Consider the following 27,424-nt stretch of genomic DNA (forward strand, 5'->3'; position numbering starts at 1 on the left):
TTTCGAAGTTTCAACATAAACCACAAGTCCAAATGATTTGAAAACTTAAATCATGCTTAAATATATCCATATAGTCATCAAACAATAATCCATAAGGCAAGAATCACATTTTCCAAAAATTCAGCAGAAAATGAGGTCTCTGTGTCCATTGGTTGAGTGATTGGTCGACTGACCCAGTCGACCAATGAGTCGACCAATCAAGACAGAATACGAAAATTCGCATTATAAGCCTTATTTCCACATTCCAACTTCATTTTATCCTCTTTCAAAGGTGAGAGAGCTCTAGGGAAAGTCTCCAAAGGTTCTTCCAGGTGCTCTTGAGGTGTTTTGGTGCTTCAACAACAACACTTCAACACACAACCGTCGCATACAAGGTAAATCTTTCATTCTTTCTTCCATTTTCATCTTCTCATGCTTGCATTTCAACAAAACCATGTTTTGCTTGTATCCAATGCTAGAAATCATGCTTAGGAATACTTAGAAACATATTCCCTAAGTTTTAAACACAACGCCATGCATAGACAACAAGTTCTAACATATCGGTGTTCATCTCGCAACGTTTTCGTACCGAAATTGTTAACTTTAGAAAATTTTCGTTTTCTCACAAACCGCTTGAAATTTTCGCACGAAATCAAATGCTACATGCTCAAGATGAAATTGTAGATAGGTCCATAAATTTTGATTTAACAAATTTCAACTTTTCAAAAATCCAATTTTGACCTAAATTGCAAAATCCCCAAATTTTCCTTCTTGCTGAATTTTTTGCTTTAATTCAAGTTTTCGATCGATTTTCTTCAAACAAACTTCATAGACATGAAATTCCAAGTATTGCATTTTTTGAAAAATTACAAAAATACCCTTTTGGCTTAAATCTTAAAGTAGCACTAACTGGAAATGTCTCTTGTCTCTTTCACAGATACACACTATGCAGAGGGGAGGGCAAGGAGGAGGTAGAGGTCGTGGTCGTATTGTAGGGGCACTTAGGGGCAGAGGTCAGGTTTCTTCAGAGCCTACACAGGAGGTTCGGAGACCGGACATGTTCGACACATCTCAGGCCGAGTTTTTGTACGAGACCTACTTCAGTTACTGCAACATCGAGCTGGGACGTCTGCTTCACCTACGCCAGTTCAGAGTCTTCAGGATTCGGCAGAGATTCGACACGTTGCAGTGGACACATCTCTTCACTGAGGATCTGCTGGTATACTCGGAGCTAGTGAGGTTGTTCTTCAGGAACCTTACTTACACAGAGGAGGCTCGAGGTCAAGGTCATCCACTTAGACTTGTCCTCAGGAGCAGGGTCTTCCAAACTCAGATTCGCTTTTCCACCCGATCACTGGCTGAGATCTTGCAGGTTCCTTACTATCCACAGCAGTGTGTGTGGATACCTGCGGGAGCAGATTTGGATAGCTATCTGATGCCGTATGAGCTACGCGAGATATGCTCCACACTATAGGATAGTCATCGATGCTTCACTCCGTGGAACAGAGGACGGATGACGGATTCTGCACGGATTATCGGTCGCATAGTCGGCCGAAACATTATGCCGAAGGCCTGACATCACCATTGGGTCACAGTGATGGAGGCCTTAGTCATTTACCGCATCTACATGGGCTTCGAGATCGATCTCTCCTACATCATTCAGCAGGTCATGCTGGACTTGGTTCTGCGGCCTAGCATGCGGAACCTTTGCTATGGGAGGCTATTGACCTTGATCTTCAGGCATTTCGGGGTGAGTTTCGAGTATACACCAGTGGACACTGGTTCACAGGGATATGTCATCGGGACTCGGACCATTCGTTAGATGAGACTGCAGCAGATTGTGAGATCTCCTGGTCCGGAGGGTGAGGATGAGGATCAGGAGTCAGAGGATGGAGGAGAGGATATCGGTCTTGATAGTGATGATCAGGCCGGAGACGATATAGAGATGCACGAGGCTGGGCTAGTGCATCACGAGTTTCCTTCATCTCACTTCGAGGCAGGTGGCCCCTCTCATGCAGTTCCAGAGACTTCAGATCTTGGGGCACAGATGAGATCGATGACTTCCATGCTAGAGAGGATGGAGGTCGACAGAGCAGATGTATGAGAGGATGGAGTCACGACAGGATAGTATAGAGCATCAGGTGACTCAACTAGCGGAGGAGTTCAGAGCATACAGAGATCAGAGGAGATCACCTAGATAGACTGTACCCTAGGGTTTTCATTTATGCATTTCAGATGTAATCATTGTAAAAGCTTTTTAAATTAATGAAGTTCATTTTGTTTCACATAATTATTGTATATTATGCACCTTTCTTTTATTTGCATTAGTGACATTTGTTTAAGTATAATTATGGTATGTTATTCAGAAATGTTCTGTTATGCTTCATAGGTTAAGTTTCTAATCCAAGTGTTCTATTATTCACTTCTAAGAGTAGAGGAGTTATTTCAGATCTATGACTCATGAATGTTCCGTTATTGTCTTTTGTGGTTAGGATTTCCTCGAACCTTGGGCTCTGATACCAATCAGTCATATCCTCCCAGCCGGTACCCAATCTGGCATACCCGAAAGTGTGATCCACAGCCCTAAGATCAGGTATCGAGTAATCAACCTCCCACATAAACAATAACATAATCATGAACAATAATAATCGATGTGCGAAAGATAAACCATAGATCCAAATAAGGAAAGAATGAATCATATATAAATCAGAGTACTAAATATAATCAAAGTGTCTAAATCAGATAAGTAAAGTGAGGCGAAATCCCACTCTACAACCAGCGGAAATGTAGTTCTAAAAGAGAAGAAACAGGATAGAATCTAATCCCAATAGCAGGTACAAAAGGTTACTAAATTGTTCTCAATATTATAGACAATATCCCTATAAGTATAAATCTCATAAATGGCACAAGGGCGCTTCCACTCTATGGTCAGACTAAGCATCGTACGGAACATAACCACTCGCGGGATCTTCAGTGTAATTGTTGTAACCGCAATCACTTTCCTGGAGATATGCCTCTTCTCCTTGCGCTTCGTCATACGAGCAGTCATGATACTCAGAACCTGTAGAATAGTCTAACAAACATTGTACAAAAAGGAATGAGTTTCAAAGAAACTCAGTAAGGCAGTTAAATCCATAATAACATAAATGGCAGGATTACAAAACAAACATATATGCAATGTGGTATGAGACAAACAATGAATGTATGAACCTAACTCTATGTATGTTGGTCTCTAATGGCAGACATGCTTTAAGTCATAGCACCGTACTTCTTTAGGAAAGTCTCATTCACTCATCATCAGTTGGTAATGGGTCCTTCATCCCTCAGGATATTCTATGGCTGGGGTATAGGTCACCACTCTCTCACATCACCATTGGTCTAAGTACCGGCGCATGTCAGGGTAAAGCCTAGCCAAATCCAAGTCTTCTACTTAGTTACATCAAGTCAGATCCAGATACGTCCATTCCTCGCCCCTGGCGATCCTTTCCGGTATCCTTCACACTAGAGTCCTCATAGTCGCTGACTACGGACTCATCAACCCTATTGGTCATCCACATATGGTAAACGGGAAGCTCTCACGTCCTCTCACGGGTTGGTTACCGGTCTTGAGCGCCCGTGAGCCCAAGTCTATCCATATGCAACCCTACCGATAAATGGCCCCCACAATGTGATTCCTGTCCTCTCACGGGTTGGTTACCGGTCTTGAGCGCCCATGAATCCCCATTGCTACCACGGGTCGTTCGGTCTCAATACCCCTCCGATTAGGGTCTGACATAACGGGACATCCTAGCCAAACACTACTAGACAGTCCTAAATATGTCATCCAACAGTTTAGGAAGGTGTCCAGAGGGCATCTTCGGAAACATCCCATAATATTCCCGTAGTAGTCCTAGGACAGAAGTGTCAAAAGGACACCTCTCCTTTCCAAACCATACTTAAGCATACACAAGCATCAATTCATAACATCACATATATGGTAACTTCATATATGGAAAGAAATCAATAATTACAATCAACTTGTATATAACTGGTAAGTAAATCATACATGAGTCAATTTAATATAAACAAGTAATGCTACTGATATCAATACAGTACCACAGTAGTATAACATTATAAGAATCTAATTAAAGAAATAAATTAACAAGATTCAAATACAGAAACTAAGATATGCAATTTATGTTGTTAAAGAAGTAACCATCCTTACCTTTTATAACTTGCAAAGAATTCCTAAGATATCAAGTAAGATCTTGACAAACTTGAGAAGAAGGTCCTAAACAAGTGTATACAACATGTTAGGAAAGATCCCTAACAGAAAAGATATCAAAACATCCAAAACAGACCAAATCTGGAGTTGCTGTACTCATTGGTCGATTGGATTGGTCTACTGTCCCAGTCGACCAATCATTCGACCAATGGAGACAGTGGCATAAAAAATCAGAGTTTTAAGAATAAAGAACCGAATTTGGTGGTTCAAAAGGGTACTAAACATGGGGTAAACTACATTGGTAGTATCTTAACATATAGAGGACCTCAAAACACTAATCAAATCAAGTTTTCAAGTTACAAATTAGGAAACAAAAAGTTACCATAATTAGATCAATCATGGTTCTAGAAGAATTCAAGATAGAAATCATAGACAAGAACAATAGGAGAATGAATCATTGATTCTGATAAATATATCATGGAAGGCATACTTAGATCTTCAAGAAAATAGACCTAAGAGCATAAATCTAAATAAGGAAACAAAACCTACCATAGATGTAACTGTCATGATTCTTGAAGAAAGCATGGTATGGTAGAAGAGAAACAACTAGAGATTGATAGATCATGGATCATGTAAAGAAAACACAGCGATTGACTACTAACATGATCAATATAGTAGATCTAAGAAGATCATAATTTAAATCAAAAGATGAACAAAGACAAGATCATGATTTGATCATGATTCCTTCAAAAGCTTGCAATGATCATGGTTAAGATCATCGCATTAGCCATTAATCCTTAGGAAGATCATGAGAGACAAGTTCAGAGATGTTTGCAATAGAGAATGCAACATCTCCTCTACTGTCTCAACTCAAAAAGGAAAGAAAACAAGGATAAAGAAGAAGAAGAGAGTGTAAACATACCTTTTTGTGTAAGAACAAGAGTTTTGACAAAGATCCGTCAAGATAAACACCAAGGACGCAAGGGAGATGACTTGCAGAGGTCTTTGGTTCGTTCCAAAGAGTTTGGAGGCAGAAAATACGAAGTAGACTCGAGATTGGACTTAAATAGAGCAAGCAATACCTAATTACCAAAGACAGAACCCATTGGTCGAGTGGATTGGTCGACTGGTCCAGTCGACCAATTAGTTCAGCAACTTCTAAACAGGGAATTGAAGGCCCAGATCAAATCCAACCCTAAAGGGGTTTTGCACACATACCATGTGACTTACCTAATAGGTAGAAATGCCTTCAAACCATGATAGAGAGCACTCCAAGTCCATCAACTAATCCGATCTTCATCAAGATTCAGTGTCCGTAAATAGAACCTCATCATCAACATTCATGGATTAAAAGCCAGACACCAAGTCCTCCACTGGGATGGCCCAAAGCTGACTTCTTACATTACTTCGGGTCACTGGACCTACAAATAACAAAGTTTCCGGGTCAAGGTTAGGGCTGGGTTTCACAATATCAGACCCTACTGGAGGGGAATTGAGACCGAGTGACCTGTGGCAGAAACTGGGATTTGTGGGCTCTCAAGACCAGTAACCAACCCCGTGAGAGGACATAAAAGCTTCCCATTTATTATATGTGGATGAGCAATATGGTTAAGCATCTATGTATGCAAGAAGGATACGGTGACTCTAGCGAGGGAGATACCAGAAATGACTTCCTAGGCACGAAAGGGAGGCTATCATATCGAAACGGACTGTCTAGTGCATGAAAGGGAGGTATTCGACTTTGAGTAGATGTGACTCAATAGACGACTTGCATTGGGCTAAGTATAACCCTGAGACACGCCAATTCTCATGCCAATGGTGGTGAGTGATAGTATGACCTAACCCCAGCCATGGAATGTCCAAGAAGGATGCAAGACCCAATTACCACGGAGAACCCAAAGACGTGCTTCAGAGCTGTGAGGGAAGAGTGAATGAGACCTACCCAGAGGATTATGGTGTTTTATCTTAATGCGTGCTTGCCATCAGAGACTAGTATGTATAGAGTAAGAAACATGCTTGCATTCATTATTTCATATCATTGCATCATGCTTGTTCTAAACTGCTTGTAGTTGTTTATTATGTTTGAACTACTTTCTGAGTTTTGTTTAGTTCACCCTTCAGAGAATATATTTTTCTGTTGCAAGTACTAATGACTTCGAGAAACCAAGACTACGAAGCCACAGAAAGTGACCAGTACTCTATGCAAGGTGCTGGATATTACTAAGATAACGGTGAATATACCTTGTGTGACTATGAAGCGTACCAGGATTAGTCCTATCTTGGAGCTAGTGCGCTTGTTTCTGGTTACGAGAGTCAACGAATACCATCATACTTTATTTGAGTTGAAAGAGATGTATGATTAGACACAGATTGATTTGACTCCTTTGTCTTTCTTTTTATCCGATTGTAATAGTTTAGAGATACTTTAGAGTTTTGATCTACTCTTCCACATTTGACCTATAGAGTTATTTTTCTCTATACTCTATAGTTATTCCTGATTGATATCATTTTATTCCTCACTCTGATTATACTTTGAGATATATTCTTTGATTTGTTTCTTGATACAATTGAACATTGATTATTCGTTGCTCGTGATTGTGTTATTGTGCAATGTGGGTGTATGATCGCCCTAAACTTGACCATGGGACTTGTGAATCATACCTCTGGGTATCGCGGTTAGGGTACTGGTTGGGGGGGATGTGACAAAAAGAATCAAACTTAATATTTTGGGATAATTACTATTGCCCCCCTGTACTTTGATTTTATTACTACTGTATCCCCTGTACTTTTCAAAATTACTAATCCAACCTTTAACTTTGTCTACAATTACTATTGCTCCCTACGGTTAAGTTCCGTTAGTTTACTGATGATGTGACATCTTTATATTTTCTCAAAAACCCCAAAGTACCCTTATACTTATCTATTTACTTATTTACCCTTTTGTCAAGTTACTGTAGTATTCTTAATTAACTGTGGAGAAAAAAGTAGCTATAATCCATTTTATTCTAAAAAAACCACCAAATAAAGAAAGAATGATTGAATAAAACTCAAATAGAAACCGAAGAGGAAGGAAAATCGAATTCAACTCAAATTGGAAACTGAATATCACCTAAAATATTTTCAAAATAAATGAAGTTTAGTGAAGGTGAGAAACCAAACTGGATTTGGATTTTGCTCATTTCTTTAATTCAAAATAAATGAAGTTTAGTGAAGGTGGGAAACCAAATCGGATTTGTATTTTGTCCATTTCTTTAATTCAAAATAAGTGAAGCTTAGTGAAGGTGGGAAACCAAATCGGATTTGGATTTTGTCCATTTCTTTAATTCAAAATAAATGAAGTTTCGTGAAGGCGGGAAACCAAATTGGATTTGGATTTTGCACATTTCTTTAATTCAAAATAAATGAAGTTTAGTGAAGGTTGGAAACCAAATCCGATTTGAATTTTGTCCATTTCATTAATTCAAAATAGAAGTTTAGGGTAAAATTTACATTTAATCTGGTTTTTATAAATGGAGTAGCATCGTCTTTTGATTTCTTAATTTTAATGAAGGGCAAATTAGATATTACATATTCAAACTTAACGGCTACTTAACACCGTTATAAGAAGGGGGCAACAGTAATTTCGTAAAGAACAAGGTTTTATTAGTAATAAAATCAAACTACGGGGGGGGGCAACAATAATTATCTCTAATATTTATTTGCTTCGATTGAAACTCCATTTTGAACAAAATTACTTTATTCTTTTCTTTGATTATTCCTTTATGAGACATCGGACTCATTTAATTCCTTTTTATTTAATTATTTGGATTATTCTTGCTTTTGATTATTATTATGTGTGTTATTTATCATTGATAGGTAACCTGTGGATCTTGTGATGGTGGATTGCACCCACGGGTTGTCGGGTAGGACCGAGATCGGCGGGTGGGGTGTGACAATCAAGGTTTCTATTGGATCTCCTTCGGGTTCCCAGTATGGTAGGTTCTTCATTGGTAGAATCCAGGTCCATTGGCTCAAGGTATGGGTCATGGGCTTCAATCTGGATAGACCACAACTTCTTCCAGCTGGAACTTTGGGTAGTCAAACTCGCAATATGGATCCCAGGTTAGAATTACAGGGGTTGTCACATGCTTACTTTTCATTATACAGATTGGGCTCTGTCGAGACGACAATCTAATGCACTAGACTTCGGAACGTTCCTTTCTAGTCTTGGAGTTGTTGCATAGTTTGGATATCCTCCAGAGGGAATTATACGAGAATCAGATTTGGGGTCACATCTTGCTATTTGGTTGGAGTTTCATCTTGAGAAGTTTCTATAGGAGACAGTTGTTGTTGCTTTGGCTGGCTATAGGTGGCAAGATTGAATTCTTCTAGGGATCATTGTTAGCTTTCCTTCAAAATCTAGTCTCCACACTAGTTCTTACAGTGGTTGCCAGAGGAACCCTGGATACTACATTAGCAATCATGGCTTTCTTTGTGGATTCCCACATACGAAGCCGAACTGTTGCGTCTAGATTTAACCTGATGTTATGAATGTACTTGCTAGTCTCCCAACTCTATAAGGAGACTAGCAGAGAGGGGGAGTCATATTAGAATTTAACTTCTTGTAGAACTCTTACTCTTTTCTATTTAAAGATAATGAAACGTCACCCAGAAGTAAGTTGATTGGGGTTTTCTTGCCATGGATGTAGGCTTCACAATGAATGCCGAACCACGTTAATTCTTGGGTTCTTTGTATGAATGTTTATGATAAATTTAACATGGTATCAGAGCAAGGTTCGGTGTTTGTCGCTGGAGGTGTGCGGAGAATTGATCGAAGTTAATTTCTCTGTGCAAATTTGGATTTGGAATCCTTGAATCGCCTTTCTTTCGACAAATTGATTGAAGGTACGAAGTTTTTTTAATCCTTTTTTTTTATTAAAGGTACAAAGTTTTTTTTAATCCTTTTTTTTCTTCTTGTGCTTTGATTGGATTAAAAAATTAAAAAAAAAAAAGAGGAGATTTGGGATGCGATCCGAATTGGATCGCTGATTGAAAAGAAAAAAAAAAGACCGATCCGGTCGAGTTTGGATCACCGATTGTGAAAAAAAAAAACAAAAAAAAATAAAGAAAGAAAGAAGGAAGAGAAGAAGACGGAAAGAGGACAAGAAACAAACTCTACAAAGTCTTGAAGTTTTTTGAATTTTTAAGATTTTTTTAGAGTTATGTGATTGATATGGAGAAAATATAATCGAACCGGGTTCGCCCATGGTTCAACCCTCAACCCCGGTCGGGAAGAAAGAAACCGACTTGCTTCCGAGTGGTCCGGGTTCAAAAGATAGCTTGCTAAGGAAGTAAACTAACTCAGTCAACAAGAACGCCCGAATCCGTGATAATCGGAGTGGACGAATCGTCAAGGAGACGATTAACAACACTTGCGGAAGATACTGATCGTGATCATATGGATAAGTACCATACAATGATCATATTATCAAAGGAGTTATCTATTAGCCAAACCATAAACGGATCTATCATTAACGGATCTATTCATTAAGATCTGACTGCTATCCGAAGAAGGCTCAAATACATCCAACGAAGGAGATTCAAAGGTACACACTATATAAGACATCACCTGCCCACAAGGTAAAGGAGGGATATATACAATCTGAATTGTATTCTAAATATTCGTATCTTTGCCCTGTACTCAAGCAAAGCCTTTTTATGATCAGTTCATCAAATGACTTAGCCTTCGGAGGTGGACTCCTGACCCCAGCGGTCGGGCCACATCTGACGTTCATTTTTGCAGGTCATCCATAGGAGATCTAAGGGCTGAGCAGATTTTGGACGCATCATTTGGTGCCATCTGTGGGAAACGCTTCAGAAAGCCATGGTTACTAGATCATCGACAGTAGCTGCGGCAGCCCAGCGAGAAGCTGGCACACAACTTCCTGGAGGGAACAACCAAGACGACATCCTTGAAAGAAGTCGACCTCATGAAGTACGAGAAGATGGTGGTCAGGGAGGCAGTAATCCTCCCGATCCACTCCAGTACCAATTAGATCAACTGAAACTCCAATTTTTGGAGATGAATCAAACGCTTCGTATGTTGGCCAGGCAAGTGGTGGCTCCGCAAGCTCTTGATCAACACGAGGCATGAAGGCGTATAAGAGAAAGGGAGGAAATATTGACTTCTCTCCCACCAAGACGTTCTCCACAATGAGAAAGAAGACTTTTAGAGGACCCGAATGTCGGTCAGAATTTTCGGGAAGACGCTTGGAGACAAGAAAGAGAACCGAGAAGAACTGGGGAACTCCCTAGAAGAGAGGAAAGATTGGATAGACCACAAGAAAGCTCAACTCATTCGACGACAAGGTTGGTTGCAGGAGTGCGAATACACTCACCAACCCCCAGGCGTGCGGTTCATGGTAATGCTCGTGTTATTGGTGATTGATCAACAATCAAAGACTCGAACAATTGACAAGAGGGAGAATAACTGATGATATTTATTCTGTCATTCGAAAGACCCCATTTGCTGAGGCCATAGCCTGATATCAATTTCCTCATAATTGTCGGTTACCAACTTTTTCTTCGTTTGACGGTTCGGGTGATCCTACTGCTCATATCAGTTACTACCAGCAGACTATGGTTGTTGCAGGTAATTCGGATGAAATCCTTTGCAGAGTTTTTGGTTCATCCCTGACAGTAGCAACACAGAAATGGTTTTCAAATCTCCCGTCGGGAAGGATTGTTGATTTCGAGCAGTTGACGTGAAAATTCGTCTGTCGATTCCAAAGTGGAATTCAGATAAAAAAATATTGAGGAAACCTTGTTTACTATCAGACAAGGAAAAAGTGAATCGATTCGGGAATCCCTGAAAAGGTTCAACAAGGTCACGATGGAGATTGAAATTCTAGATGAACAAGTAGCTAAAACTGCTTTGTTCACTGAACTCACCAACCGACGACTCTTGGAGTTACTACTTCAAGACCTGCTCACCACCAATGTTGAACTAGTGCAAAGGTGTCAGAAGCAAGCAGAGGTAATGGAGATCCTGGATACACAACAAGGAGACAACAAGGCCTCTGCAAAAGAATAGAAGGTCCCCAAGAAAAAGCAGAAGCCGGAGCAAAATGTTTGCGATCGAGTTGGAAAGCTTCGTTCGGCATGGTGGCAAAGGTCTCCCGATCAAAGTGAGTATACTCCATTGAATACTCCTCGTGCTGATATCTTGAACATTATCAAGAAGCAGGATATCTTGAAGTGGCCACCAAAGCTTCCCACGAAGCCTGGAGAGCAAAATAGGGAGAGGTATTGCTGTTTCCACAAGGATTACGGTCATTATATCAATGATTGTAGACACTTAAAGACCAATATCGAGAGATTGATATCGCAAGGCCACTTGTCCAATTTCGTCAAGGGGAGACGAATGGAACCACGAGACACAGGGGACAAGAGGGAGCGTTCGGTAAGCCCAGAATGGCCAACCAAAGCTCCTAGGTCTAAGAAATGAAAGGAAGTGATCGATGCCACTTGGTCACCTATACTGACAATATTTGGAGGTCCCGAACCTGAGTCACTCCGGAAGCTCAAGGCCAAATCCAAGTTCATTGGAACTGGAGAAACGCAGAAGCGAAAAAGGCTGAATGGTGAGGGTTCGATCACCTTTGGTGAAGAAGATGAAAGAGGCATCTATATACCTCATGATGATGCCATAGTCATCAAGGTAGAGATTGCACGCTGAGAAGTACACAGAGTGTTAGTTGACACAGGGTCCACTGCAGACCTTTTTTCTTATGCAGCTTATCAAAAGCTTAAGGTGGATGAGGATTTAATGGAGCCATCATCTACTCATTTGTACAGTTTTTCCGGATCGTCCGCTATAGCTGATGGATCAATACAGCTGGATTTATCAATAGGAAGCTTCCCTAAAGAAGCTACTATTCGGGTAAATTTCTTCGTGGTTCGAGAACTCCCGTCTTACAACGTCATTCTCTGAAGGCCATCCCTATCAAAGTTAGGTGCTGTAGTTTCAACAAAGCACCTAAAGATAAAATTCCCAACTGAAATGGGAATTGGTCAGGTTTCCTCTCACCAAAGAATCTCTCGACAGTGCTATGTGGCATATTTGAAGGATAAGGAGGGCCCAAAGAAGGTAACAGCGTTACCAATAGAAGTATGAGACGATCGGGATGAGGCAGAGATGCAAAGACCCGAGCCATTCGCGAAGTTGGAATGAGTCCAGCTGTACCCCAATGATGAAAAAAGAACTACTCATATCGGGTCTGAGCAGTTGGAAGAATTCAAGCAAGAGTTGAAGATCTTTCTCCAAGAAAAATGTGATGTGTTCGCATGGTCCGTGGAAGATATGCAGGAATAGATCGGCAGGTGGCAGAACACAAACTTTGGATAGATCCAAAGATAAAACCAGTCATTCAGAAGAGGAGGAATTTCTCCATAGAAAAGCATAAAGCCATCAGGGGCGAAGTCGAGAAGTTGAAGAACTCTGGGTTCATTGAATCCATCGAATGCCCAGTTTGGTTGGCCAACGTGGTAATGGTCAAGAAGGCAAACAGAAAGTGGAGAATGTGTATAGACTACATAGACCTCAACAAGGCTTGCCCGAAAGACTGTTATCCATTGCCTAGGATAGACCTTTTGATAGACGCCACCCTTGGATATGAAATGTTAAGTTTCATGGATGCATACTCAGGATACAATCAGATCCTCATGAATAAAGAGGATGGAAAGTTTATTGCTTTCATGACTGATCGTGAGAGCTTCTATTACAAGGTCATGTCGTTCGGTTTGAAAAATGCAGGGGCTACGTATCGAGGGGCGGTCAAAAAAATATTTGAGGACCTGATCGGGAGAAACATGGAAGCATATGTTGATGACATGCTGGTGAAGAGCACTACAAGATCAAAACATATAGAAGATTTAGCAGAAGTATTTTCAGTACTCCGGAAATACCAAATGAAGTTAAACCCGGAGAAGTGCGCCTTCATCATCAGGCAAGTTCCTAGGTTTCATGGTGTCTCAAAGAGGTATTGAGGCTAATCCAGCCAAAATATAGGCTTTGATAGACATGGAAGCACCCAAGACTGTACGAGATGTGCAATGCCTAACAGGGAGAGTAGCTGCGTTGAACCAGTTCATCTCATAGTCAGGAGAAAAGTGCCTACCTTTCTTTAAAGCACTCAAAGATTTGAAAGGCAGTAAGGAGGCGAAATGGTCAAAAGAATGTCAGAAGGCGTTCGAGGATCATCTGAAGGAAACATTGGGAAAACCGCCACTTTTGTCCCGACCAGAGAAAGGAGAAGTTTTGCAACTATATTTAGCAACATCCCTCTCGGCAGTTAGTGTGGTACTCGTTCAAACAATTGCCAATCTATTACGTCAGCCATGTATTACTTGACGCGGAAACACGATATTCCCAGATCGAAAAGCAGGCTTTGGCTCTCATGGTAGCTGCCACAAAACTACGCCATACTTTCAGGCGCATCGAATCGAGGTATTCACTACTTTTCCTCTTAGTAAAGTTCTTCATAAACCTGATTTATCTAGAAGAATGGTAGCATGGTAGGTCGAGCTAAGTGAATTCCAAGTCAGTTTTAAGCCTCGAACGACAATCAAGGCACAAACATTGGCCGACTTTGTAGTAGAAACTACTGCACCGATAGAGAGATTGCCGAGCCTAGTATTCCAACCATGTGGGAGGTATATGTGGATGGCTTGAGCAATAAGCAAGGAGCTGGGGCTGGGATTCTTTTGAAAAGCCCAACGGGTTTTATTATTCGTTATGCGTTGAGGTTTGCATTCGAAGCAAGCAACAACGAAGCAGAGTAAGAGGCTCTAATAGCTGGACTTCGCTTGTCTAAAGCATTAGCAATAGCAGAAGTAACTATCTTTAGTGACTCACAGCTTATTGTCAATCAAGTACAAGGGGAGTAGGGCATCAAAGAACCCCGACTACAAAAGTATCAAGAAATTGTTCAAGCATTGCAAGAAAGAATTAAGGAATCGAAAGTATGTCAGATCCCATGAAAAGAAAATATGATGGCAGACGAGCTATCAAGACTAGCTAATGCCAAAGAAAAGAATTTAGACCCTTTGGTCTATATTGAGGAAGTAACATTCCCATGCAATCAAGAGAAGGAGATATCCTATATTGAAGTCGAACAATGCTAGATGGACCCGATCGTGGAATATCTCAGAGATGATAACCTACCAGAAGATCCAAAGGAAGCAAGGTTAATCAAGGTAAGGGCAGCACGGTTTATAATGCAAAACGAAAGGCTATACAGAAGGTCCTATGCTGGACCCCTCTTGAGATGCTTGGGTCCCGAAGGATTGGAAATAGCTTTAGCAGAAGTTCATGAAGGAATTTGTGGGGCTCATATGGGCGGTCGAACTCTAGCCCACAAAATTTTGCGGCTCGGTTTGTATTGGCCGAAGCTCCAACAAGCTACAATGGAATATGTTCGTCGCTGTAGCAATTGTAAGATTCATGCTACGGTATCAAAAAGGCCAGCTGAATCCTTGACATCAATTCTAGACCCCATTCCTTTTGCGATGTGGGGAATTGATATCATGGGAAAATTTACCAAGGCTGTAGGCAGAAGAGAATATCTCATAGTAGCGATTGATTACTTCACCAAATGGGTAGAAGCTAGTGCTTTGGCAACCATCGCCGAAAGAAGGGTGGAGAAGTTTGTATTAGAGTCTATCATTTATCAGTTCGGGATGCCAAAAATTCTCGTAACTGATCATGGCACACAATTCGACAGCCCACAATTCGAGCAATTCTGTAATACATATCTGATCGAGCATCATTTGTCATCAATAGCATATCCCCAAAGCAATGGTCAGGTGGAAGTTACAAACTGAACACTACTCGACGGGATAAAAAAGAGACTCGAAGCTAATAAAGCCTTATGGGTTGAAGAATTGCACAATGTCCTCTGGGCCTACCGAACTACGATTTGAACTCCCACAGGAGAAACACCATTTAAATTAGCTTATGGATCTAAAGCACTGGTACTTGTCGAAGTAATGGCTGGAACACTACGGGAAAGATAATTCGAGGAAAAAGAAAAAGAACAAGGATTGCTAGATAGCCTTGAACTATTAGATGAAGTACGAGTGAAAGCAGTAGACCGAACTCAGCATTACCAACGAAGAATAGCGTCATACTACAATTCTCAAGTGAAGAGTAGGCGATACCAAGCAAGAGACTTGGTATTAAGGAATACTATGGCTTCGGATCCACGCCACCAGAGGAAACTAGATCCTTCATGGGAAAGCCCATATATGGTAATTAAACCGGTCGGTTCGGGAGCATATAAGCTGAAGAACATGACAATAGATAAAGAGTTGGATCGTCTATGGAATGCTAGACATCTAAAGAAGTACTATCCTTAAGGAGATCATCATTCTTATACCTGATGTAACAACGTTCAACTCAATCAATGAAATTCTCAGTTTTCCAACACAACATCTTTTGATTGGGGGAAACACACAACATTCAGATTCAGCGACAAAATCAAAAGGCATCGGTTTAAAACCCGAGTGAGACCTTCTTAGACTTATTGCATTTCTCCAGAAATCCTTAAGTAAAGGCATCGGTTTAAAACCCGAGTGGGACCTTCAACAAGGCATCGGTTTAAAACCCGAGTGAGACCTTCTCAAACTTATTGCATTTGTAATATCCAGCCCTATTTTAACCTTGGCCCTAACCCGGATCCACTGTTGTATTTAGGTCTGAAGATCCAAAGCAGTGGTAGAAGAGACTTATGGACCATTCTGATTGATGATCATGATTCGGAGACCGAGCCTATGGACATTGATGATGATACCCCTTGCTTAAATGCATTGTCAGTGTTTAAGGAAAGTGTGCGCATCGGAGAAGATTAATCTAGTTGAAGTACCTAATGACCTCCTGTGCACAATTCGAAGGTATTCCCCGAAACTAGACTTCTTGATTGAATTGTAGAAGAAAACCTCACTCAAATTGACCTTGTATAGCCTTTCAAAACCCTACTTGAAGTTGCTGAACTAAACCTGTTTTTTTTGCTGAGAAACATTTTGGTCGATCCTTTTGATCGATACCATCGACCAAGGACCATCCACCAAAGTTTCCCAGTTTGCCAAGTTAATGATTCCATGGAATATTCTCATTCTATTTATTATAACCTCGAGCTTGAGCCCTATTGCAATCATTTCTCACCTGAAAATGTGGGGGGAGCTTCCCAAAGCAACTCCTTGGCTAATGTGAAGGGCACTTCACCAAAAACTCATTGTTTATCATTGATTCTTGTCTACATCTTCCACACCAAGGTATGAATCACCATTCCACTCTCTATCCTGCCATTTTCTATTGTTTTCTATTCCTATCTTGCTGATGAGACATTGGAGATGGTGCCGCAACCTTGCAACCACCACTCCAAGTGTCTACACATGATTAACCTATGATCTTCTTAGCCATCCATGGATGCTATGCCTCCATCTCATGCCTAGCATACATATTCCTTAATTTTTCTATTAACATCATGCCATTTTGTACCAAACTGAGTTGTAGGGTATGCTATGTTCATGTTTATCACTACTATATGATTCCAATCGAATTTCTATTAGTTCCCCTAGCTATTACATGCCATTTCCATGTCAATGCAATCAATTCCAACTCATGCCATGATGTTTGTCACTTGAACTTGTTAGCTCAATTTTGGGCTTTTTGTTTGGACCATTGGATTGAGTAAATTTCTTGACTTGTAGTGTCCTACTACTGTTGTTAAGCATTCCTCCAAGTTTCAGATTGATCCGAACACCGGAAAACTAATTTCGGATGAAAACCCCCAAAATCCACTATTCTGTCCCGAAGAGAATTTTGGTTAATCATTTTGGTCGATACCATCAACCAAGGACCATCGACCAAAGATGTTGCTGACAGCAACCTTCGCCAGTTTTGATCCCATTAGCATCCGATCTTCCCAATTTCTTCTCTAACTTATTATTGATGTTTGTTTAGGGTCTTAACAATTCTTTTGGACTATTTCTTGGTATTCTCAATTCATCATCAATTCAACCCAAGGTAAGGATGGTTATCTCCATAAACATATAGATCATCAACTTATGATTTATGTTCTTATTTATGAATAGAATCTCTTGATTACTTTTAATCTTTATAAGACTGTTATATATGTGTTAGAACAGTAGTATTGAAATCTTTGTACTCTTGTCATGTTACATTACTATTCTTGTTTAGTTATGTCTATGATGATTCATTTCAATATCATGATTTAACTTTTATGATAAGATGTATTGGATGCATAAAAGATGATGAACTTGAATATGTGATTGCCTATGTATAACTTGGGATTGGGGAGTGTCCTATTGAAACTTCTGTCCTTAGGCATCGAAGGGAATAGTATGGGATGTTCTCTGATGGTGCCTATCGACACTCTCCCGGGTTATTGGATGACATACATATGACTGTCTAGTTGGGCGGCTAGGTTTATCCTTGTCGTGTCAGACCCGAATCGGAAGGGCATTGAGACCGAATGACCCGTTGTAGTGTATGGTTGGATGGGCGCTCTAGGCCGGTAACCAATCCGGTAGGGGACATAAACCATGCTACGGATACCCGAGAGGGGCCATTTATTGGGAGGGTTGCAAATAGCTAGACCTGGGCTCACTGGCGCTCAAGACCAGTAACCAACCAGTGAGAGGATGTGAGAGCTTCCCGTTTACTATTTGTGGATGACCAATAGGGTTGATGAGTCCGTAACCCGGGATTACGCCGACTCTAGTGTGAAGGATACCGGAAAGGATCGCCGAGGGCGAGGAATGGACGTATCAAGATTTGACTTGACAGACTGAGTAGATGACTTGCATTGGGCTAGGCTTTACTGTGACATGCGCCAGTACTTATACCAAATGGTGATGTGAGAGAGTTGTGACCGATCCCCTTACCATGGTTTTTGAGATGACTTTACCGATATTCCCCTGACAGACCCAAGATATCTTGTATGATTGAGGGGGAGTGACTGACAACCCAGAGAAGTATGGTGCTATGACTTAAAGCATTTCTACCCTAGAGACTAGCATTTATAGAGTTAGAATCATATTTGCATCATATGTTCCATATCACATTGCATTATGTTATGTTCTGTATGTGTATGATTTCTAATTATGGAATAACTACCTTGCTGAGTTCTTCGAACTCATTCATTTTGTACAAATGTTTTTAGATTATCCTACAGGTATTGAAGATTATGATGGCACCCCCTTTGAGACGAACTATGATTCCGCATACTACCCTTCAGGTAGTGGCATCTGTGAAGATCCGAGTGTTGGTGCCGAGGAGGATTACTATTCACACCAGGGTTAGCCCCACGGTTGTGAGGGAGTGGCAGAGCTTGGTTTTCTTCATCCGTACCATTGAGGAGACTATTATTAGAGTAGAAGAAACCCTAGCTTAGTGCCCCATTTCCCTGGTGTATTTATGGAGTATTTGGACCTGTAATTAACTTGTTTGGATTTATCTTTTAGATACTTGGACATATAAGTAACTTTATCACACTTCTTTTCCGCTGCTCTGAGAGGGTGGTTATCAAACCTTCTTTCACCTTTATGATTATGTTCATACTTTGATATTATCTGTTTTCCACACTCTGATTTATTTAATCTTACCTTATTCATGATACTTAGTATTAGTTGTTTTTACCTTGATTATTATTGTTCATGATTATGTCATTGTGTATGTGGGAGGCATGGACCTACGAATCTTGATCCTTGGACTGTGGATCTACTCAAAGAATGAGGAAGAGCATGTGAAGCACCTGAACTTCACATTGCAAAGGTTGAGAGAAATGAAACTCTATGCTAAGTTTAGCAAGTGAAACTTTTGGCTCTCAAGGGTAGTATTTCTTGGCCATGTTGTTTCAGATGAAGGTATTCGTGTAGATCCTGAGAAGGTGCAAACAGTTTCTGATTGGGAAAGACCGAAGACCGTAACTGAGATAAGAAGTTTCCTTGGATTGGCAGGATACTACATAAGATTTATTGAACACTTTTCTAGGTTGGCTGCTCCTATGACTAAGCTAACTAGAAAAGAAGAGAAGTTTGTGTGGATCGAAGCTTGCGAGAAGAACTTCGAAGAGTTGAAAGTTAGATAGACAAGCGCTCCGGTTTTGACTATACATGATAGTTCCAGTGGATTGACAGTCTACACTGATGCTTCCAAGATCGGTTTGGGTTGCGTGTTGATGCAACATGGTAAGGTAGTGGTTTATGCCTCTCGGAAATTGAAGGATTATGAAGGGAACTACCCACTCATGATTTAGAGCTTGCTGTTGTTGTCTTTGCTTTGAAGATTTGGAGATATTACCTGTACGGTGAGAAGATCGCCACCTTCATAGATCATAAGAGTTTGAAATACTTCTTCACCCAGGAGGAGCTGAACATGAGACAAAGAAGACTGTTAGAATTGGTCTCTGACTATGATTGTGACATCCAGTACCACCCAGGTAAATCAAATGTAGTTGCGGATGCTCTTAGTAGGAAAAGCCAAAGGAAGGAATTGGACTTGAATGCTTTGAGTCGGCCTTTGTTGTCGTCAATGTGAAGGTTTGGTTTGGAAGTGGTCCCTGAGGGCTTGGATTGTATTCTTTATGCCATGACTGCAAGATCCACCCTTAGAGATAAAATTGTTGCTTTGCAAAGTTCTGATCGAGAGTTGAAAGAGAAGATTGAGAAGATTGCCTTGAATTAAGAAATGGACCCTGCTTTTAGTACGTCTATGGATGATACCTTATTGTTCAGAGGTAGACTTTGTGTGCCTGCTGTTGATGAAATCAAGAAGGAAATATTGAAAGAAGCACACCAGTCCATCTTTACATTCCACCCTGGAAGTACCAAGATGTACAAGGACTTAAGGGAACATTTTTGGTGGAATGGTTTGGAAGCTGACGTTGAAGATTTTGTTGCCAAGTTTGAGACTTGTCAACATGTGAAAGCCGTTTGTCAACCTCCGTCTGGATTGCTTCAGCCCCTTCCTATTCCTAGTTAGAAGTGGGAAGATATCTCAATGGACTTCGTGACTAGCTTGCCTTGGAAAAGTAAGGGAAATGACACTGTGTGGGTGATTGTTGATAGGTTGACCAAATCAGCCCATTTTATTCTTATGAAGATTGCTTACACATTGGATAAGCTAGCTAGGCTTTATATGGATAATGTGGTTCGTCTGCACAGAGTGCCTGTGAGTATTGTTTCGAACTGTGATCCTAGGATCACCTCAAGGTTTTGGAATGGTTTGCAGAAAGCCTTGGGAACCCAATTGAATCTGAGTATAGCTCATCATCCATAGTCTGATGGAAAATCTGAGTGGACAATTCATATATTGGAAGATATGCTTAGATCTTGTGTGGTAGACATGGGTGGAAATTAGGATGAACAATTAGCTTTAGTTGAGTTTTCCTATAACAACAGTTATCAAGCAACAATAGGCATGGCTCGATTTAAAGCTTTGTATGGTAACACTTGTAGAATGCCTTTGTATTGAACTGAGGCAGGTGAAAGAAAGGTCTTGGGTCCAGAGTTGATTGAAGCAACAAGTGATATGGTTGACATGATTAGAAAAAGGATTAAGTCTGCCCAGTCTAGCAGAAATCTTATGCCGACAAGAGAAGAACCGATTTAGAATTTCCAACTGGAGAGAAAGTTTTCCTCAAAGTGTCACCTATGAAAGGGGTGACAAGATTCAATGTGAAAGGAAAGCTTAGCCCTTGCTTCATTGGACCTTTTGAGATGTTGGAAAAGGTTGGACCTGTAGCATATCGCTTGGCCTTGCCCCCATCTCTTGCTGGAGTTCACAATGTGTTTCATGTTTCGACGCTTCAAAAGTACATAGAGAACCTGGAACACATACTATGGCAAGCACCCGAAGGACTTAGTGCCGATCATTCTTACGATGAAGGACCAGCCGAGATCCTAGACAGAAAGGACGCAGTTGCCGAATCGCACCATCCCTTTTGGTGAAGATTCGATGGAAGAACCACACCCCAGAAGAAGCTTCTTGGGAGAAGGAAGAAGACATGAAGGAGAAGTTTCCTCATCTTTTTGGAAGCACAAGTACGCTTTCAATTTCGAGGACGAAATTTCTTTTAAGGGGGGGAGAATGTAAAATCCAGCCCTATCCTAACCCTGACCCTAACCCGGATCCACTGTTGTTTTTAGGTCCAAAGACCCAAAGTGGTGGTAGAAGAGACTTATGGACCCTTTTGATTGATAATTATGAGTCGGAGATCGAGCCCATGGACATTGACAATGAAACCCCTTACTTGAGTACATTGTAGGTGTTTAGTGGAAGTCTGCACATCGGAGAAGAATGATTTATTTGAAGTACCAAATGGACTCCTCTACACAATCCGAAGGTATTTCCCAAAACTAGACTTCTTTATTGAATTGTAGGAGAAAAACCCATTCAATTTGACCTTGTATAGCCCTCCAAATCCCTGTCCGAAGTTGCTGAACAAAACCTGATTTTTCTGTATAATCACATTTTGGTCGATCCTCTTTGGTTGATGCCATTGACCAAGGATGTGAAACCCAGCCCTAACCTTGACCTGGAAACCCTGTTGTTTGTAGGTCCGACAACCCGAAGTAAATCAAGAAGTCAGTTATTGGCCATTCCAGTGGAAGACTTGGTGGCTGGCTTAGAATCCATGAGAGTTGATGTCAGTGTTCCATTTATGGAAACTGCACCCTGATGAAGATGGAATTAGTTGATAGATTTGGAGTACTCTCTGGCTTGGTTCGAAGGCACTTCTACCAACTAGGTAAGTCAATTATTGTGTGTGCAAAACCCCTTTATGTTTGGAGTTGATCTGAACCTTCATTTCCCTGATTTGGACTTGCTATCCTGATTGGTCGACTCATTGGTCGACTGGGCCAGTTGACCAATCCAATCGAACAATGAGATCTGATTTTTCTAATTAGGTCTTTGCTTGCTCTATTTAAGCCCAATCTCGAGTCTACTTCGTATTTTTTGCCTCCAAACTCTTTGGAACAAACCAGAGCCCTCTGCAAGTCATCTGCTTTGCATCTTTGGTGATTTTCTTAACGGTTCTTCATCCAAACTCGTGCTTTTACACAAAAGGTATGTGATCATTCTCTTCTATGTTTCATCTTTGGTTCTCCATTATTTTTATTTCCTTTTCTAACTGAGGACAGTTGTAGTGATGTTGTATCTCTGTTGCAACCATCACTATACTCTTTCCCTCTCTTCTCCTAAGGATCTAAAGCTTCGTGGATGATCTTCATCAAGATCATCACTCGCTTTTGAAGGAAAACTTGTATTCATTCACTTTCCTTATTTAGATTGATGTTCTTTAGTCTTAGATCTATTTTCTTGAAGATCTATGCATGCTTTTCATGATTTCTTTATCACAATCAGTGATCTATCATCCTATTGTTATTGTCCATGATTTTTACAATGAATTCTTCAAGAACCATGATTGATCTAATTATGGCAACTTTTTGTTTCCTAAATTGTAATTTTAAGACTTGATATGATTAGTGTTTTGAAGTCCTCTATATACTAGTATACTGCCATTGTAGTTTCCCTCTTGTTTAGTACCCTTTTGAACCACGAAATTCAGTTTCATATTCTAAAACTCTAATTTTTGAAGGCCACTGTCTCTGTTGGTCGACTGAGGCAGTAGACCAATCCAATCGACCAATGAGTATAGCAACCTCATATTTGGTCTGTTTTGGATGTTTTGACATCTTTCCTTTTTAGTATCTTTCCTAATATGTTATATAAACTTGTTTAGGATTTTCTTCCCAAATTTAGTCAAGGTCTTACTTGATTCCCTAAGATCCTTTGCGAGTTATATAAGGTAAGGATGGCTATTTCCTTAATTACATAGATTGCATTATCTAGTTTCTATATTTGAATATCATTGATTTGTTTCCTTAATTAGATTTTTACAAGGATATACTACTGATGCACTATCTTGATTACAGAAGCATTACTCATTTATACTAAATTGATTCATGTATGATTTACTTACCAAATATATGCAAGTTGGATGTTATTATTGATTTCCTATACATATGATGTTATGGATTTATGTTTGTGAATGATTAAGTATGGTTTGGAAAAGAGGTGTCCTTTTGACACTTCTGTCCTTGGACAACTACGGGAATATTATGGGATGTTTCCGGAGATGCCCTTTGGACACCTTCCTAAACTGTTGGATGACATACTTAGGGTTGTCTAGTAGTGTTTGCCTAGGATGTCCTGTTATGTCAGACCCTAATCGGAGGGGTATTGAGACCGTACGGCCCGTGGTAGCAATGGGGATTCATGGGCGCTCAAGACCGGTAACCAATCCGTGAGAGGACAAGAATTACATTGTGGGGGGCATTTGTTGGTAGAGTTGCATATGGATAGACTTGGGCTCATGGGCTCTCAAGACCAGTAACCAATCCGTGAGGGGACGTGAGAGCTTCCTGTGAAATCCCGCCTAATCCTAACCTTGCTACTGTGCCAAATCCATACCTACCATATGCATTATTCGATTTATTCTCTGTCGTATGAGTTTAATAGTTTCATTTGATAGAAGTTTAACCTGAAGCTGATCTATCCTCTCTACGATTTCTTCTTGTGCCTTCTATTCCCTTTGATAGGAGGGTGATCTTAAGTCATTCCCATGACTGATCCTTCTATCCCTGCTATTCTAGAGTGGATCTCCATACACCCTATAACCTTGTGAACTCTCCACATGATGATTTCTGAGAGAAATCAAGTGTGATCTTCATGATTTGTTATCCCTTCTAATTGTTTCAAAACTTCAAGCTTTTCATCTCCTGTTCCTCAATCAAAGGTTAATAATCTCTCTTGTATTGTATTGATCTACTCTTACTATGTGTTATTCTTTGTGATTGAGATTTAGAAGAAGATGTTGCATCCTTGCAACCATCTCTTCTACAATCTCCTGTCATTCTTATGGTTTTATGATCTTCATATTGATCTTTGCCATGATCCTTGTGAAGTCTTCTTGAAGCCATGATCATATTTTCGATTTGATTTCAAAGCATGTTAGATTTATTCCTTGTTTCTTATAAAAGACTTTTTGTTATTTGTTTTCCTTTGTTTTTTAGAGAAGAAAGGTCAAGGTAAAAGTGATACACCTCCATCTCTTTAGAAGCCTAGTACTCTCCCAATTTCGAGGACGGAATTATTTTAAGGGTGGGAGAATGTAACATCCAGCCCAAACCTAGCCCGGACACCCTTTTTATTTTGGGATAAAGAAAGACTTGTTCAATGTTACACCTTAAAAGTTGGACTTTAATTTCAATATTATTATCTTTGAAAACCTTAGGAAGCCATGCCAGACCTTTCCCTTAGGGTAGACTTGTACTGTCTGGCCTTATCCTAACCTTGACCCGGCCAGGGACCTGTTATGTTTATAGGTCCGAAGACCCAAAGTGGGGGAAAATATACTTGTGGGACCTTTTGGTTGTGATTTGGTGTTGGAACCCAAGCCCTTGGACATTGACAATGATGCCCCTCACTTGAGAGCATTGTCAGTGTTAGTTTTGAATCTGCGCACTGAAGAGGGGTGAATTAGTTGAAATACAAAATGAACTTCTGTGCTCAATCCGAATATATTTCCTGAAACTAGACTTCTTGATGGACTTGTAGGAGAAAACCCCACTCAATTTGACCCCATATAGCCCTTCAAATCCCTGTCCGAAGTTGCTGAACTGTGTCTGGCAAATCCTGCTTGCGCATCAAAGAAGGTGAGCTTAGTTGGTGGATCTAATGACCTCCCATACTTGATCCAAAGGTATTTCTGGAAACTAGACTTCTTGATTGACTTTTAGGAGAAAACCTCACTCAATTTGACCTTGTATAGCCCTCCGAATCCTTGTTCGAAGTTTCTGAACTATTTCTGGATTTTCTGCTGAAACCTGTTACCTGTTTTGGTCGATGCCATCAACCAAGGACCATCGACCAAAATTGCCCAGAATCGAGAAAAAGATGCTTTTTGGATATTCCTTCATCTATTTAAGTGAAACCTCAAACCTTGAACGATATTTTACTCATTTCAACATCTGAGAATGTGGGAAAGCTCCTCTTAGGCTCCTCCTTGGCTTGGGTGATGATCTTCTACAAAAATCATTGTCTCTCTTCTCTAATCTCTTCTCCAAGGTATGTAATCTCTCACTCTCTCTCTAATCTACTTCTACCTCATCTTGTTCTTGCTACTGAGTGCGTGAAGAAGGTGCTGCAACCTTGCAACCACCTCTTCTACAAGCTCTTTTGCTTTGATTAAACCTCTCTTCACCCTTTCCATGCTATGATTCTCATACATGATGTTCTTGCTTTCTTATTTTGATGTTTCTCTTCTTTACAACATGAATTCATCTCTTAATCTGATTTTCTCTTTCAATTAGGTTTTATTATATGTTAGTATGTATCTCTAATCTACTGCCCATCATTCCCTTAATTGAATTCCTAAGTTCTTTTGCAATTGCAATCGATTTCATTAATGAACATGATTCTTGCAAGTTTGAACCTAAGGCTTCAAATTGGGGGTTTTCAATTTGACCATTGGATCATGTTGATTCTTGCTACATAGTCTCCTGCTACTGTTCCTAACCTATTACCCAACTAATTCTCTAGCTTCCCGTTTAGTTTCATCAATTTCTCATGAATGCTAGGATTCTTGTCTTTAGAACATAGGACCTCAATTTGGGGGTTTTCATTTGGACCATTGGATTGTGATAATACTTTCTAGGTAGTGTTCTTACATTGTTATTAATCATCCCTCCAAGTTTCGGATCGATCCGAACCCCGGAAGACCAATTTCGGACCAAAATCCCCAAAATCCACTATTCTGTCCCGAAGACAATTTTGGTCGATCCTTTTGGTCGATACCATCGACCAAGACCATCGACCAAAGTTGTTGCTGACAGCAACCTTGGCCAGTTTTGATCCAATTGACATCCAATCTTCCCGATTCCTTCTCTAACTTATTATTGATGTTTGTTTAGGGCCTTAACAATTATTTTGGACTATTTCTTGGTACTCTCAATTCATCATCAATTCAACCCAAGGTAAGGATGGTTATCTCCATAAACATATAGATCATCAACTTATGATTCATGTTCTTATTTATGAATAGAATCTCTTGATTTCTTTTAATCTTTATAAGACTGTTATATATGTGTTAGAACGGTAGTATTGAAATCTTTATACTCTTGTCATGTTACATTACTATTCTTGTTTACTTATGTTTATGATGATTCATTTCAATATCATGATTTAACTTGTATTATGAAGATGTATTGGATGCATGAGAAGTGATGAACTTGAATATGTGATTGCCTACGTATAACTTGGGATTGGGGAGTGTCCTATTGACGCTTCTGTCCTTGGGCACCGGAGGGAATAGTATGGGATGTTCTTCGAAGGTGCCTATCGACTCTTTCCCGGGTTATTGGATGACATACATAGGACTGTCTAGTTGGTTGGCTAGGTTTATCCTTGTCGTGTCAGACCCGAATCGGAAGGGCATTGAGACCGAACAACCCGTGGTAGTGTATGGTTGGATGGGCGCTCTAGGCCGGTAACCAATCCGATAGGGGACATAAACCATGCTACAGATACCTGAAAGGGGCCATTTATTGGTAGAGTTGCATATGGATAGACTTGGGCTCACGAGCGCTCAAGACTGGTAACCAACCCGTGAGAGGACGTGAGAGCTTCCCGTTTACTATATGTGGATGACCAATAGGGTTGATGAGTCCGAAATCCGGGATTTCGTTGACTCTAGTGTGAAGGATACCGGAAAAGATCGCCGGGGGCGAGGAATGGACGTATCTAAATCTGACTTGACCAACTAAGTAGATGACTTGCATTGGACTAGGCTTTACTATGACATGCGCCAGTACTTGACCAAATGGTGATGTGAGAGAGCGGTGACCGATTCCCCTTACCACGGTGTTTTTGATGACTTTACCGATCTTCCCCGGGCATTCCCAATATATGGAATGGGAGAGTGACAGACAACCCAGAGAAGTATGGTGCTATGACTTAAAGCATGTCTACCTTAAAGACCAACATTCATAGAGTTAGAACCATACTTGCATCATGTGTTCCATATCATATTGCATCATGTTATGGCTTGTACCATATGGTTTATATTTTATGGAATGACTACCTTGCTGAGTTCTTTTGAACTCACTCCTTTT

This window comes from Hakea prostrata, chromosome 9, assembly GCF_041222555.1.
Source record: "Hakea prostrata isolate BN-2017 chromosome 9, UWA_Hpros_2, whole genome shotgun sequence".
In the NCBI taxonomy this organism is placed as follows: domain Eukaryota; kingdom Viridiplantae; phylum Streptophyta; class Magnoliopsida; order Proteales; family Proteaceae; genus Hakea; species Hakea prostrata.